The 17374-nt window shown below is 37.2% G+C and overlaps 1 protein-coding gene and 1 non-coding gene across 2 annotated transcripts in view; both read left to right on the plus strand.

The window, feature by feature from the left end:
- Positions 1–17374, plus strand: part of PDE3B (phosphodiesterase 3B) — an 87086-nt gene that overhangs the window by 13585 nt on the left and 56127 nt on the right. The window lies entirely within an intron of this gene.
- On the plus strand, positions 16122–16310 carry LOC113963322. Its single transcript, XR_003532744.1, has one exon. It is a non-coding gene; the product is annotated as a U2 spliceosomal RNA (small nuclear RNA).

Raw genomic sequence — 17374 nt, forward strand, 5'->3', positions numbered from 1 at the left:
CGGGAGGTCTTAGATTTCCTCATAGAGCAGTTGTGGTGTGATGCGAACCTGGTCTCCTGAGCAAGTGAAGCTTTTGAGAAAGGAATACTGAAAAGTCCCTAACATTGCCTGCTCCATGCACCCTCACGTTCTGTTTAGTGGTCAGGAAGCTGCTGTGACAGGTTGTTCTGGCTGGCTGTCATCTGTCTGCTTCAGAATGCTTGAGGGGGATTTCCCATTTAAAAGTGCGCTGGGTGCAAAGTCTGTGAAAGTGGGTGACTTTTTCAGCAGTGAATTTCATGTGCATTTTGTCTTGGTGGAGCTTTGCCCAGAACTTTTTACCAAAAGAAAAAAAAATTACTTTTATCTTGCTTTCTTGCTTTCTTTGTGGCCCACAACTATTCCAAGAGCACAGAAAAGCAGTTATGTTTTTTGCACCGGATAAGCACCGATGTCAGCACATAAAAGCTCTGTGCTGAAAATAGTTTGTTTCATGTTTATTCATGTCGCGAAATGACCAAATTCAAATTCACATTTAAAAATAAACTGTAAAATAATCTATGTATTGTGTGTGTGCAATATATGGTCAGATAGGTCAGCATTTGTTTGTTTTTATTAAATATTTTTTCTCTAAAATCTGCAGTTTCCCTGCAAGATAGCTCACTGATGAGACCCATGATCTCTACAGGTTTTTTTTTAGATCAAAATGTGATTTTTGTATTCCTTAGTGAATACAGTAACTGTTTTGTGATACATTGTGAAAACATGTTTCTTACTTATATACTTCTATATGAGTATACATTTTTTTGAATTCAATGTGAAGTAGTTTAAGAGTTACTCTTGATGTTTTTATCTAATTTACTTTGCGTATAGTTTAAATCAGGAAAATTCTGTATTTATAAATTTGAGATCTGAGTTAAATATAATTTAATGTTTTACGTAAAATCTGTAGAGATCTGACTAAATTTTTAAATTTAATTTGTGGCAGAATCTTTCAGTAGTGCAAATGAAAATTAAAAGATACATTATGTATTTTTTTATTTTTTTTAATTATTTTCTTTCTCGTGCTTTCCTTCTCAATTAAAAATAGGAAAAGCAGCGCACACAGCTGCTGCAGAGGTGTGTGAAAATGAAAATGCCAGCACAAAGCTTTGCTGTAAAAGTTACTTTGAGATGAGCTGAGCTGACTGTAAAGATGTTACTCAAGGGTTAAGCTCAGTGTGTTTCTCTGGCTGCTGAGTGAAACAGGATGCAGTGACTACATTGTCAGACTGCTGGTGTGAGTGCAAACAGATGAGGAAATGCTGGATCAGGCACTTCAGCAACTTGGGCTGTTACCTAGGAAACCGCTTGCGTCATACTTGCCAGCAATTAGCTTACAGTTCTTTTATTTTTGATAGTGTTGCAAGCTGAACTCGCCTGTTACAAAGGAAAGGACTGGCTTAGTCTCAAACCGTTTGGTTGTGACTGCGGCTACAGCACTCAGGAGGATTTGTGAAGCGAATATTGAAAAATTATTTAAACTTTCCAAGCCTACTTCTCTCAAGAATATTGTGGCTAGTGTTGGTTCTCAAAGATGTGTAATCAAATTTTGGTGATCTGTATGAAAATTATCTTCCCCAGTTGCCAAAATTATCCAGCGGTTTGGATATACCACCTTTTCCAGCAAATAACCTGAAGTGTTTTTTTGGTGCCACATATTAAAACACAGTTTTCAAAATTAGTGTTACCTGAGGCTTAACCTCTAAAGAAAGGGACTCTAAATTCTGTATTGTTCTAATATTTTTTTTTTCTGTTGTGATTAACATTTAGTAACTTCTAATAGTTACCTAGTGGCTACCTAGCCACTAATGTAAATCAGCTAGTGTTGAAAGCAGTGTGTGTTTTATCTCAGAAAATCATGATATCTTCTGCATTTCACTTCAAAACTGTAAACAACTTTACAGTAACTGCTTTAATATTGATGTATGTTCTTAATATGGGTATTGCCTTATGGCTAGCTATGGCTGGAGTTTTTTGGGGGAAAAGCACATGGTGACCAACAGCTTAAACCAAAAATGTTTGTTTTTATTTTTCTATCTTTTTTTTTAATAGGCAAACACATGAATAAACTTAGATTTTAACAAACTAGAATTATAGCACACAGTTGCAGGCAAGACTTGTTAAAATGTCAGGGTTAATTCAGAATAGATGTATTCCTGTGTTTGTGTGAAGCTTAAAAAGTCAATATATTTTAAACGTTTGAATAGTAGCATTTTCAAATTTTGGAAGGATTCGTCTGTAAAACCCACTGCATTTTTTTGTGTGTGTTAAAAGAATAAAGAAAAAAAAGGCAGCAACCGAATCAACAAACCTTCCCACCCCATTGAAAGAAAACCACTCCAAACAAGGAACACCACTGAAAACAAAAAAAACCCAACCACCACCACCCAACCTCAAACCCAACTTTCCCCTCCCCCCAACCCCAAACCCTTGAATATAAGGCTTAGAAAGATTGAGTATCTTAATTTCTGCACATTTTTGATAAATTAGGTTGGCTGTAAGAGTCTGGCAGCCCATATTTTTAGGGTGTTTTTTGGACCGTATGCCAGGATCATTTATGGTTAGGGGCTGCATTCCAAACAGTGATCATTGTCTACATGACCTGGGACCTTTGTACAGGTTTCTCTTCAACTGTATGTTACATAAGTAAAAAGAAATAAAAATCAAAATTGTGTGAAGGTGGCTAAAGCGCTGGAATGCCATTTATAATGGAAGAGTAACCGGTTTTGCTGATAGTTGAGAGTAGTTTGTCTGACTTGTCCAGCCTCACTCAGACATTGCATGTGGCCTCTGCTTAGTTTGTGCTGTATTTGGTGCCTGCTCGTATCAGCTCAACTGCAAGTTATGAAGTTCTACTCTTGGAATCAATGAGTATTAGGACTTAAATCTGTATGCCCAATAAACAGCTGATGTAGATATTAGCAAAGAGAGATCTGGAGATCACAATTTTGTCCTTAATCTTCTTTAGCCCTTCGATTCTGGACTGTAAAATGGAGGCTAAGGTGTCGTCAGGTCACTGGTCGGTTTCGCGAGTGTACGTCCAGTAATTTTGCCATTTATTTAGGGAAATTCCTGCAGGTTATGCAATACATGAGACATATCAAATATTTTGGTTTATCCTTGTTAAGTATTTTAGCCCTGTAAGCCTTGTCAGTTTCCTTCAATGAAGGAAAGGGGAGTTACCATCATCATGTACTACATTTTTTTCCTATGTAAATTTTAATATTGTTTAATTACCTGAATTTAGTCTTTATTCTAGACTTGTTAGCTATTTTCAAGGTGTTTTTATGAGCTGACAACATTCAGTTGTTGTCTTCTGAATTCTCAGCCAGACTGTTTGGTGTACATACATGTTTCAAAAGATAAGTCTAGTAACAGATGGAACTGGATACTACTCGGCTATTCCATCTTTCAGGCATTACAGTAAGGGACTGCAATTTTTTTTTTTTCAGCAGAGTTGGTGAAATTTTGTCCAGTTCCTGTGGAAACATTTGCTTTATATTTGTTTTAATCTTATGGCTTCATAAGTCAACTTCTCTAATATTGCTTATTCTGTATCTTTTAGAACCAGTCACATAGGTGGGTGCTATGAAAGAGAACAGGGATTAAGGTGTCTTCCATCTTTTTCTGATTGTGATTTTTACTGTGGAAAGCAAACCAGTAAAATGTTTTTGCAACTCTTACACTATGAAGTCTTTTGTAGAAAATACCACTGAAAACATGAAGGAAGTGACTGAGAATCCATTGTTTTTTTATGTATGCAGCTAAAGGGGCCAGCAGTCAGATCACCTTGCATGGAAAGTTTTGTGCATTGGGAAGGTTTCCATGCTTTTCTGAGCAGCACAAAGGGATGTTTTCTTTGTTTTGTGGCTTCATCATATGGTTATGTTCCTATATGATCATTAGAATAGGCAGCCTTTTAAAAAATGTTGTTATTCCAATTGTCTAATTTGAGTAACTTTCTTCCAGGTCTTTTTATTTTCAAACTATCTTTGTTAGTAAAGTTTTTTTTTTGTTTGTTTCTTTCCATGTAATCCTTAAGACCAATAGAGGAAATTATGTAGACTTAGTTCTGTTCGGCAACCTCTTTCTCCTGATATTAGTCTTCCTCTTTCCTAGGAATAGGAAGTTTCTCTGCATTTCCACTCTAGGAGATCACAACTTCAGCCTGCGGTAAACCTGCATTGGGCTTCTTTGTTAGTTTTAGATTTTCAGAGAATAAAAGGTGGGGGGAATAACAGAGAGAAATGCCACAGCCATCTCTAAATTTTCCTGGCATGTCACGAGTTTCCCTTTACAATTTTGTGATTTTCACAGTTTATTTACTTTCTGTGTCCAAGTGACTGACTTGTTTCCAGTTTCTTCAGTGTCAGGCTTTCTATGTATTTGGTGTCCGCATAGAATTTGAGTCCTTAACTAATCAATAAAATGTAGCAGTTTGCTAAAATCTTGTGGAATGAAGAGCTCATTTCTCCTTTTCTTTGCCTTAGGTTACAGTTGCAGACGATTTTTCTCAGTCTTTATGTCTCACTACAGTTCTCTTCTGCAATAGCAATTTTATAAATATTTTTGACTTAAAATGTTATCCTCTGTATACTGTACCTATTTAGAGGAAATGTTTTTGCTAAGATGCATGTTGGAGGTCAAGATTTCAATGGCTTTTAAAATCAAGTAATATAGTGCTAACAGTAACCTTTCTATACCTCCTTCCTTCTTTTTTTCTCCTTTATTTATTTTTTAAAAAACTTGGAATGCTGACCTCTTGTATTTGTCTCTGCTATATTCTACTTTTTCCCCCAAGTCTTCCTCATAGTTCCTTCACGTATTAGTGTGTTGTTTTGTTTTTGGTTGGTTTTTTTTTGTTGGTTTTTTTTTTTTTTGCTTTAGGGGTTTTTTTGCCTCTTTTTTTCTCATAATACCAACAGCAGAACTAAGTAAAATATGTGGTGCAACTGCAGGTTTTGTAGGCTGGGAGGTACAGTTGCAGTGCAAGTGTTGATCAAAATTATGAGTTCTGATGTCAGAGCATAAAAAATTTTTGATGCTAAGAACTATGTCCAATTTAGATTAATTTTTATGTAGTCACAAAAAGGGGATTTTTTTTTTTTTTTTTTACCTTTGGACGTATCATTTCTAATCTGAACAGCTCTGCTCAGATGTTCCAATTCCCTGAGTGCTTTATGGCACTGACACTGAAAGGAGTGGTCCTTCCCAGCCCTTTCTGCTCATTCCTGCCCTAGCACCATCCCCCATTGTGCTGACACAAGCATTCATGAGACTACACAGTGAACTAAATTGGGGAACTAATCCATGTTAAAAGTAATCAGTTCTTTTTGTAGCTCCTTGCCACGTGTCTGCATGAATGCTTTTGCTGTGTAAGGGAGGGAGAGACCCAGGGATGGGAATGAGCAGCTGAGGGAGGGCAGGACTGATGCTTTATTGTGGCAATGCCAAGTTGTGCTGATTTAAGAGAACTAATGGCACTGCCGTGTAAAGAATGGATGTGTTAGAACTTCCCAGTAAATCAGTCAAAATAGCATCCCCTCATGCCCATAAACCTCTATATTTTTTCTATGTCTTGAGTGAACCGTATATTCTGCATTGGCTACTTGTAGTAAAGGAAAAAAATGCTTCAACATTGGATAGATGATATATGGCAAACAGGGACCTAAAAGGTAAGATATTAAACAATTGCAGTCAGATGTGGTACCAGGCTTACAACATATAATGTTTTCTGCAAAGTTTTTACAAAGACCTTGAGTGGAAAGGTGCAATTTAAATATTTAAGTGAGACTTGCACAGAAATGAGGCAGAGGGTTCATTTGAAAAACACTTTAAGATCATGTGGTAGAGACAGAATTATCCTGCATTCATAGTGAGAACAGAATGAACTGGTAAAGAGCACATGAGAATCAGATTCTTCCAAACACTGGAGTATTTCACACTCCTTTAAAACAGTGTTTTAGTACTCTACTGTTTATGTGAAAATTCCTCATAATTTTTGGAGTGAAGTAAAATGAAAACATTATAAGACTGTAACAACACTTTTGTGAGTCACCTTATGTGTCTTGGACTCTCATCAATTCACCATGCTTCCATCTGCAAAACTAAATATGTAATGTGGTAGTGAAGAAAAGCTATGACCTGGAACTGCAGAAGTGGAAGTCCTCTCATACTGGGTCAGGAAGTATGTCTGTCCCTCTTTGATGCTTCTATGTGATGATTTTTTTGACTTTTGTGGGTACCTGAAAGTTCAGATAAAATAGGTTGCTACGGTAAGGAAGCTTCTATCCAGCTCTTGACAGTAACTCTCCTTGGCTCTTAATTTTCATGTTGCCAAAAATTCACGTATGTGACAGCAAGAAATAGGAAAATGTGATCAAAATGTCAGTTTCTCATAGTTCAAGCCCAGACTGAACTTCATGGGACAAACAGATCCCATGACTTTGTTCCTTCCAGTTTACCATTTTCAATAATGTGGAATTGTGCAATTCAATAATGTATCACTTATTCCTTTCATAATAGCTCTTAGTCCACGGTATGTTCATTTTATAGAGTTATCTGCTTATATGTTCTGTCCATCACCCCAGCAGAACACCAGTGTAAAAGGCATTAGCCACTGTGATAACTTTTTACAGGAGAGGTTTAGAATGGAGAAATGGAAGCAGGCACACCACACTTCAGATTTTGAATAAATTCAGCTGCTGGGGAGTGCACACAAATGACTTCAGGTATCTGTTTCTCTTGTGAACTTTTTTGTGTTTTCTTCCTCCATCTGCTGGAGATTTGTGATCAAAGAGGAAATCATCTGCAGACCTGCTGTTTTGAGTTGTTAGCTCTACTCCTTTATGAAACCTGAAATGTTAAATCTTGCATTGTGCAACTAATGATGCTCTCCTAACAAAAGGACAGTTTCTCATTACCTAGTTATTATGATTATTTTCTCTTAAAATAATGTTCAGGAAGATAAAGAGGAAATTTGCTTTTGATTAAGTTCACGTTTTTAAAACCAAAACGTTAACGAAAATGTTGATTACATAGATGCTTTGCAAAGATCAAACTCAAATCTGGGAGAAGTGAGAGGGAAATGAAAAATAAACTGGAGAGAAAGCTTTAATCACACAAAGAAGAAACTTTAGAGGCCTAAAGTTTATAAGTAAAGCCTGATGTCAAGCTGAATTCGCTTGATAATTTTTTATCTTCACACATCAATTACTCCTAGCCAGAAGATGGAGTTAGAACACTTTATTTTTATTATATCAAATATGCATTTTTTTAGGAATTTATTTGTTTGCTAGTGATTGAACAAGATAATGCAGTGCGAAGTATGAAGGATGTGCAGGGTCCTCTGTCACTGGACATTCCCAGAATATCATAGAATCATAGAATGGTTTGGGTTGGAAGGGACATTAAGGATCATCTTGTTCCCACCCTGCTGTGTAGGCAGGGACACCTTTCACTAGATCAGGTTACTCAGAGCTCCGTGTGTTCTGCAACATCTTTAGTAAGTATGGCTAGTGAAAACATTATTAGAAATATATTGTAAGAAATAGTTGAGGAGAATTATTTATTGACTGAGACAACTTGGCAAGAACTTTTGAAGAGTGTGGATCTTAGCAGTCAGCCGTTACAATGACCCTACAACATCTCGAGAAAAGGGGCACAGTGACTACTGTTTGTGATGCCCCTAAAACAACTGCTGCTAATGCTGCTAATGGTACAGTTGAGACAATTTGCAGCATACTGTGAAATCTCCTCAGGAAATTGGGTGAACATGGGTGGATATTTTGTGTTGAATTCCTTTCTGCCATTAATCTTTTTGATAAATTGAACATTTTGAAAAGTAGCCCACAAGACTTAAATATTTTGCCAAAACCCCTTGTTGTGGCTGATGAACTGTCAAAAGTTGAATGCTTTGTGAATTTAACCAATGTCTCCTGCTAAAATGGTCAAAGCCTTCAGGGATATAACCCAAGACCAGAGCAGGCAATTCTAATCCAATTTCCCTGCTTTATTTTCTAAACCACAATGTCTGGGGGCCTCCAGACAAAAACCTGTCTTTTTTATAAGTTACAGGCTTTGTTCTCAATTAAAATGTCCTGTGTGCAGATTTTAATTAATTAATTAGCTTGGTTACAGTCCTGTGTGAGTTGAGGAAAATTAAAGATTACCCTTTTATCTATTGATCAGAAACACGCGTCAAACAGAAGCGATTTCAGAATCTCTTAAGTGTTTGCTTTGGTATTTAACATATAGCTTGACTCACAATAAGATTGCAGATTTTTTTTCTATGTGAAAATGCTAAAGAAAGCTATAATACATTTGTATTTTTTAGGTTTCATTATATAAAAGAGAACTTTAGTCTCTTTTTTCTTGGAACACTTCTAAAGTAAAGGATTCTTATTTTTCCAAAATGCTTAAAGATAGTATTTTTAGAAGACAATATTTTGTCAGAAAATTTAAACTGAGTATTCAAAATGTTTCAAATTTTCAATACGAAAATTAGGAATACTGAGATTATAATTGAGACCATTCGTTCCACAGCTTCTTGTAAGTGCTTTGTCTAGCTTTATTGGTTTTATTTGATTGAAGAATTGCTGCATTCTGCTGTGCTGGTTACTTAGAAATGATTGTTAGAACATTTACTTTGAAGTTTAAAAGAAAAAGTATCCATATGCCCCAGAATTCCAAAATTTTATAAAAAAGAAAAAAGAAAACTAGAATGCCTGAGAGTCACAGAACATATGTGCTTTTCCCACCCTATTTCAGATCTGTGTGTTTAAAGACTGAACTGTTATGATGAGTCTAATTATTGTAAAATGCCCTGTATTTTCACACTGAAATCTTCAGTATCTTCAAAGCAGCTACACGACTTCTTTTATATGAGTAAAATTATTGTCAATACCAAAAAATATAATAAAAAATAATTGAAGTTAAGTGACAACTTTTGCATTTTGACATTTGAAACATAAAACTGCTTAGTATTCTGACTAGTTTGATAACCTATATGAACTGTACAGTATGTTTTTGTTTAAGCAGTTGTAGTCATTTTTATGCACTGAGAAACCACATTTTCTAGTTTGCAAAGCAGTAGTTCATTTTCTGTGTCCTGAGGCAATTAATTAAAACTGTTTAAGTGTGATACTGAGAATTATTATCATGTAGTGTGACTCAGTCTTATGGTGTTTGTAAGTCTGAAGTTTCTGCATCAGTCTTTTTAAGGACCAATATGATTTTTTTAATTGAAAAGCAAATCAATTAAACTGTTCGATTCTGCAAATGAATCAGCATTTCTCTTATGAGTAGCCTTTTCTAGTCTTAACCAACTAATTTTTGTGATGTCCCAAGCTGAGTTTCCTCTAAACATCTTTCATTGTTAAAGCTTTAGTGCTGAGTTGCACAGATTCTTGAAATCATGGTCCTTACAAGAAGCTAAAGCATCTTTTTAGCTATGTAAATGTATCCCTAAAGTTTATAATACAAGACAAAAAGTCTTGAAGAAATAACTTCCTTTTTCCTATTTTCTTTTCCTGTTAAACACTAATAAAAGACACTGTCATGTTGGGTCACAACCCCATGCAGTGCTCCAGGCTTTGGGAAGAGTGGCTGGAAAAGTGTCTGGTGGAAAAGGACCTGGGGGGTGCTGGTTGACAGGAGCTGAACATGAGCCAGCAGTGTGCCCAGGTGGCCAAGAATGCCAGTGGCATCCTGGCCTGTATCAGAAATAGCGTGGCCAGCAGGACCAGGAAAGTGATTGTTCCCCTGTACCTGGCACACCTCAAATTTGGGGCCACATCTCAGATCCTGTGTCCAGTTCTGGGCCCCTCAGTTCAAGAAGGTTGTGACATTGAGGTGCTGGAGTGAGTCCAGCGAAAGGAACTGGGGAAGGATCTGGAGCACAAGTCAGATGAGGAGTGGCTGAGGGAGCTGGGGTTGTTTAGCCTGGAGAAAAGGAGTCTCAGGGGAGACCTTATTGCTCTCTACAATTACCTGAAAGGAGGATGTAGCCAGGTGAGAGGCGGTCTCTTCTCCCAGGTAACAAGGGACAGGATGAGAGGAAATGACCTGATGTTACACCAGAGGAGGTTTAGATTGGATGTTAGGAAAAATATTTTCATGGAAAGGGTTGTAAAGCATTGGAACAGGCTGCCCAGGGAAGTGGTGGAGTCATCATCCCAGGAATTGTTCAAAAAACTTGTGGTTAAGGCACTCGAGGACGTGATTTAGTGGTGGTGAATATGGTGGTAGTGCTGGCTTGATGGTTGGACTTAATGACCTTAAAGGTCTTTTCCAATCTTAAAGATTCTGTGATTTTATGATTGTATCTGGACTTGGTAAAGAATTTTTGTTCCCTTACCACAGATGTCTGTTTTTGAGGTTGTCTCTGCAGTGGCTATTCTGACCCTCTTTTTGAATGTACATCTATAGAGTAATTTATTTGGTATATAACCCTGTATTGAATTATGACCTTCACATTTTGTAAATGCAGACAAATTTATGTATGTGCCTGTAGTGTACGTATGCACATGTTATAGCTTAGTTCAAATACCTTTTTTGTCATGCAGTCATTCATAGAATCATAGAATGGTTTGGGTTGAAAGGGACCTTAAAGATGCTCTAGTTTCACCCCCCCTGCCATAAGCAGGCACACTTTCCACTAGACCAGATTGCTCAGGGCCCCATCCACCCTGGCCTTGAACACTTCCAGGGGTGGGACATCCACAGCTTCTCTGGGCAAGTTGTTCCACTGCCTCACAGTAAAGAATTTCTTCCTAACATCTAATATAAACCTACTCTCTTTCAGTTTGAAGCCATTTTCCCTCATCCTGTCCCTACAGTCGCTCTCTGGATTCATTGTAGACCCCCTTCAGATACTGCATGGCTGCTGTGAGGTGTCTGTGCAATCTTCTCTTCTCCAGGCTGAACAACCACAACTTTGTCAGCCTGAAGTATTCGTCCCCAGTATCTTTTAAGTCAGTGAAATTTGACAGGGTATAAAAGTCTAACTCCAAGTTGCCGGGTAATCTAGTCATGAGACAAAAGTTCCAAGGATTTCATCATTTGTGCTCCTCGCAGAGCTACTTATCCCTTTTCCTGAAAAAGTGTGTTTATTGTTCTGGTATTCCTTGTTGTGATGTTCATTCGAGTTTTGGGAAGGTGGTCTTCTATGCAGTGAAACATGACAGTTTATTTCCTATCATGTCATAGGACTTAATTTATTGTTCTTCTGTCTTTACCAGTTACACAAACAAGCTGTCTAGCAATGACAGCTCCGAGATAAATGAAATGCTGACTTATTGGCTAATTTATTTATGCTCTGAGCTTTTCTCATAGAGACTATCACTTCTTTTTCACTTTAGCAGTCTACTAGATAGGAGTGGTGATGGCCATTTTTTTTGGAGGAGGCGCTCGAACAAGTTTTGACTTGGCAAGAGGCCTGATTCACTGCTGTTGCTGGGATGTGAGAGCAAGCTGTGTCACTGGTATTTTATTTTGTGTTATGACTATTGAGAAGTAAAAGGACATGTCACAGGCTATTCTTGTGGAGCCCTGAATAGTAAAATGCACAGCAGATAAAAGGATGAAGCAAAGAAGCTTGCTTTTCAAGGAAAAGATGATTTTCATAGAATTTCTTTTCTCAAAGTGACTTTAGAGAGCCTGAAGTTTTGTTAACATTGATTCCCATTAGTTTTCCTCAGTCTTTTCTGATGCTCAGAGTTATTTCCCCCACTCTAAGAAATGGAACATATGTGTGAGTGAAGTATGTTTCTCATTGTATCTCCAAGTTCACATTCTTTTTGCAGATAAGATGATTTTTATGTTTATAGTTTATTACATTGCTCAAATGCATGTTTGTCTGCATCAGCAGTGAGGTAATTTTTTTGTTAGCTTTAAAATTAACTAGCTAACATTTATGAAAGAGAGGGTGAAGAAGGAAAAAGACACTTAAAACTTGGCTGTTTTCAAGACCAGTTGTTAGAACAACAAAATTAATCTCCCAGTAAGTCTTACCTATTTATGGGACACAAAGCTGGCATTGTAGGAGCATAATTCTAACTAGAATTCTGTGAAGGTTGGCTTAGTGCATAGGCTGCAATTCTGATAACAACTGGACATTTGTTTCTGGCTCTTTGTTTCCTGTTTCAAGTCATATTTAAAAGATTATCCAGGTGGATGCCTCTGTTTGAGAGGTTTACCAGAAGTGAGACTTGAGACAACAGAGTGTCCTGCTGGTGCTATCCATTGAAGCATGGTTGAACTGTGTTCTGGCCCCTCAAAAATTCTCAAAGTACAGCAGTAGTTTGAAGAGCCAGTTGTTCCCTTCAGCACCTTGATTGTTTCCAGATACAGCAGTAGAAAAGCGATGCTCTGTTTCCAAAGGGTATTAGAAGACTGGAAACTTGCTTTTCGGCTGTCATGATGAGAGGTGTGATGGGAAGTAAATTTAGAATCCTGGAAAAGTTGATTTAGAGGCCAGGTACAGGCATATAAATCAGAAAGCAAGCTGAAGCAATTTCTGAACTCTACCTGGATCAATGAGTAAGGCTTTGATGAGTTTAGTCGAACTATTTTTTCTTCAGATCTCTCTGCTTGACCTCCAGATAAACTACTTAGACCATTGGATGGTCTAGGAATGTTTCACTTTGGGATCATAGAGCTATTCTTGGCCTAAATTACATCTGGACTTTGTCCAGAGACAATATTCTTTAGGGGTGCCTTGGAATCACAGAAACAGCTTTCTCCCAATCCTCATAGCAGACCAAAACATACTGAGATGAATGGAACCATGGATTATCTGCTTCAGTTAAGTTGGTTTTACCTGCTCCTTTTCCTTGTCTTCATTTCAGACATTTGCTAAAACTGTTTGCATGTCAGGAATTCAGTATTAAAAAAAAAAGGGGATTATCCCTGTTGTCTTTTATATAGTTTTTCCACTTTGCATATGGGTGGTGGGTGTCTTTTGGTGGAGTGAAGGGGGAATGTTCCTGATTTTGATCACTTCCATTTGATATATATTCCAGTTAGCCTTCCTGAATTCAGCTTATATTATATATTAAGTTTATAAGTTAAGCTTATATTAGCTTAATGGGAGAAGCAGGCTGTGTTCTCTCCCCATGCATTTTTTTTGATTGGAGATGTGTGCGGCAAAAAACTGTGATAAATGCATGCACAGCCTCTCAGGTCTGAGTAACTAATTACTGTTGAGGGGTTGAGAGTGACTGTTGAATGTGAGGTTTTATATTGGAAATATGTCAAAAGAATATGAAAATAAGCATTCTGTTTTTTGTAATATTGACTCATATTATTCAGTGTCCTTCTCTGCAGTGTCCTTTTTTTGGCCACTCTAGTTTTCACTTCTTCCTTCGTGTTTTCTCAGAGCCAGCAGGAGGAATGTGAGCACACGAGGTACAGACTTCCTCTGTTATGATGTCCGATATTTCAGTGCATTCCTATTAGGCCCAGCTCTGATGAGAGAACTGCTACATTTTCATAGACTTAAGCTGGAGAATGCCTACTAGAGGTCCAATATATATATCTATATTTTAAATAACACTTTTTAAACTTGCGTAAACAATGCAATTTTTTTTTCTTATTCAATAGATTTCCATAAATGTAACAAGTGGTTAGAAACTTTATCATACATTGTCAAAGAATGAAAAGCATCAGGGTACTCAGAATTTGGGCTTTACTTATAAAATATGCTGGACCAATAAATAAGCCTGTTCTTAGAGATTTCACACGCATTCTTTCTAAATTAAAATTCTGTAACTGTAAAATTAAGTTTATTTGTGAAGCTGTGGCAAACAGCTTTGCATCTGTACAGTTTTACATTGCTTATTTTTCAGGGTCTTCTAAATAATTTTTTTACTGAGTTATTTAAAGTAGAGCACTTCTAAGTTCCTTAGATACTAGACTTTCTGAACATTTGACTACTTAGAAAATAGTGATGGGATAATTATTTCTACTGGTGCAGGTTGTTTTGTGAGATCTTTTGTTTTCTTGCTGTGAGAACAACAGGGCTTTGTCCCTCTAAACAGTTACCCAATAAAGTTGTTACTGGATTTGAATTTTCATTTACAGATTAAACAGAAATGAAAGAAGCTCAAAGCTTACATTCCAAAACTGACGAAACTGATGACTACTTCTTTCTTTTTTTTTTCCCTTTTTTTTTTTTCTGGGAAGAGTGAACTGTTGAAAATATAAAAAAATGAATCTATCACTCTTTGTATTCACCGGAAGGTATTTAAGCAGATAAACATTCCCTGAAAGTCCCACGAATTTTTAGAAAAGATCTTTTGTGGTTTACGTTTATGAATTCGTATCTCTTTTTCCTGAAGCTATGGTGAGCTCTGCATATTTCATTCTTTTTCAATTGTAAACATAGTTTCGGTACTACCACTTTTGCACCAAACGCTGTTCCTAAGCGACTGCTGACGTCAGTTGGTGCAGCACAAGAAGGTTTGTGTGTTTATCTGCTGTGGGCAGACTCTTAGAAAAGACGAAAGTATGTAACTAGATTAGGCCAAAGAGATTGCTGCTTTAAATAAGCATACATGCTGTTTGCAATGCCTTACTCTTTTTTTTTTTTAAATGTATTTTATTTTGATTAGCAGCTGTATCTTCTGTTGCATATGCCACAGTATCTCGTTTGCAGGGCACGATAAGGAGGGGTATACATTCTCTTTGCTCTTGCTTTAAAGGGGCAGCCGTTTTACTTCTTTCCTACAGCGTAATTAGAATGAGAATTTAAATTCTCATTCTATGTGCCATAGCATAAAACTTCTCACGTACCTGATCTCAAGGTTAGAAATGAAAGCAGGCTTGCAATTTCCAGTTTAAGTGAAACATGTTTACTTAGAGATTTTTGGCCAGAACCTATACATTTGGAAAAACTGGAATGATACTCTTGGAATATTTTACTGCATGCCTTTGTGTCAAATGGAGTTGGAGTGGAACTGGCTTATTGACCTTCGTGAATTTTTTTTTGTCCTTGATTATACTTGCAGCACACCCACAATGAATAAAAATTACCTGTAGCAAAAACTTTTTGCATGAAAATCTTTTTATGAAAGTAAAGGAAATAGTAGTGGGACTGCAGTCACAGTAGGCCAAAAACTGAAGCTAAGAAGTTTATAGGAGGTAGTAGTATTGAATGGCATAATAAGACAGGAAGAAAAATGGCCAGAATCTCTTCTTCATGTTGAAGAATAGAAGTAGCAACTTTCAGAACTAAATAAAAACTGAGAAAAATTGCTCCAAATTAACTTAAATCAGATTAACTTTAAAGTAAATGCCTGTGGGACATAGGAGAATATTAGCAAGCATAAAAGTGAAAAGGTCAAGCTAAATAAGGTCCACTTTGAATATGGCTGTGGCGAATACCAGTCCTGAAGTCCTTTCAATTGTGACATTTCCTGTACTGTTATGTTGTGCTATCCAGTCTTGCCTTCAGAACCTTCATGGATGGAGGCTGCACAGCTTCTCTGTGTATTTTGCTTTACTTATCTCGCTGCCTGTGTGTCCTCATAGTGAGACATTTTTTTCCTTGCACCAAGTCTGAACTTCTTGTTTCGACATTGCCACTCATCTTCCCACTATGCACCACTGGGTACTGCTGGTGTTGTTTTGCCGATCTGCACTGTTGCAGGGGACTCTTCCTTCCCAGATGCAGGGATTCGTGTATGTCGCTGCTGAATTTCATAAGACTCCTGTTCACTCATTCCTCCCGCTTGTCCGGGTCCCTCTGGATGGCAGCCCAGCCCCTCTCATGTGTGAGCATGTCTTGTAAACCTCCACTGTGCAGAACAATATAGTGGAGTTTAATTCAGGTTGAAAAAAGTTAAGTAGCTGCAGGTTCTACTGCTCATTTACCCTTACTGCTTCTTCTTCTGGGTCTTTATTGAATTTTCATTCTCTTTTACCATATTTTCTTACTATAAGTTTTTTTTTATAACTTCTAACAGGAAAGGTAGAGTTAGGAGATGACATTTAATTCAGCAAACTGATCTTAAACAAATGGTGAAGTTACTTGTGAGTTTCATTAATATAAAAGCATAAAAATGGCTCAGATTAAGAGTTCATTCAGCTTAATATTCTGTCTCTAATCTGTGATCTTTGTCTAAGGTCAAGTTTAACATCTGTTCATGACAGTTAAATATCTTTTACATCTTTGACTTGAAGATATCACGTTAAACAGACTTTTAGGGCCAAAAGATGGTTGGAACTCTTTCTGTTTCTCCTATGCATCTGCCTGTTATTGCAGTGTCTTTAGAAGCAGTACACCAGGGGAAAAATCAATAAAAACTGTAATCACAAGTTGCTGCTTATCATCTTCCCGTCCATTGCAGGGGCTAATGTGCAATTAAATGCATTTAAGGTCATGGGGGAAAAGAAAGTAGCCATAATCAGAAGCTGATGGAAGGATAAAAATATGATAACATATGATACTCTTCTTTCTTTTTTCCCATACCACCTTCTTACACTCTTCCCAACTTCCACCTGTTTTCAGCTCAGGGGACTTTCTAACGTGGTTTAGCTATTTAGTTAAAAGTGCTGTTCAGTCCCTTTTCAACCTATGAACGTTTCTCCCTTTGCCCAGTTTTTGTTTGAACGTATTTTAACTTCTTGCATTCTTTGATAAAGGAGGTTACTTGCTACCTGTTAGGGAAGAACTGTCTCTTTCTGGTTTGGACTGGTTGTTCCTGGTCCATTCTAATAGCTTCTGGTTATTGTAAAAAAGTAGCCTAATGTGTTTAACTTCCTGCTGTCCGGTTCCTTGGGCAGAATTTGTAACAATCAGGAGTTCTGTGTAGCAATGTGTGTGGCAGCTAGCAATGACAATAACTAATTTGTTTAAAAATTATTTTAAGATGATTTTGGGACCACCCTGATGCATCAAACTTCACGAGTTTGTGTATTCTTAGGCTGGATACATTGCAGTAATGCGTAGTTTTTCTGTTTCCTGGAGGTTAATAACTACCTGCCATTAGGACTTTTTTGTCTCAGGTTGATGCTGCTCAAAGCTCTGCCTAATTTAGCAGGTGTGCTTGTGCAAAACACCTGGAGACAAATAAAGAGCAGAAAAATACACTCACTGAGATATCACACTGTGCTATTACATGGGTTTCCTTTTGCAGGGGAAAGTTGTTGATTTGGTGTTGTGAGATCAGTTGGAATTACCTTAACTGTCTTTACTTACTTACAGAGAAATGGGTGCACCTTGGATACACAGTTTGGGTTTTTACCAGTATTTGTTTTGCAGGTTCTGCTCTTGTTTTCAGAGAGCAAACTTTGTATGTTTTTGTGAATAAATGGATTATTCCTAAACTTAATTCTTTCATTGTCACTGACT

Source organism: Neopelma chrysocephalum, unplaced genomic scaffold (assembly GCF_003984885.1).
Source record: "Neopelma chrysocephalum unplaced genomic scaffold, ASM398488v2 Primary Assembly neopelma1_24, whole genome shotgun sequence".
Taxonomy (NCBI): domain Eukaryota; kingdom Metazoa; phylum Chordata; class Aves; order Passeriformes; family Pipridae; genus Neopelma; species Neopelma chrysocephalum.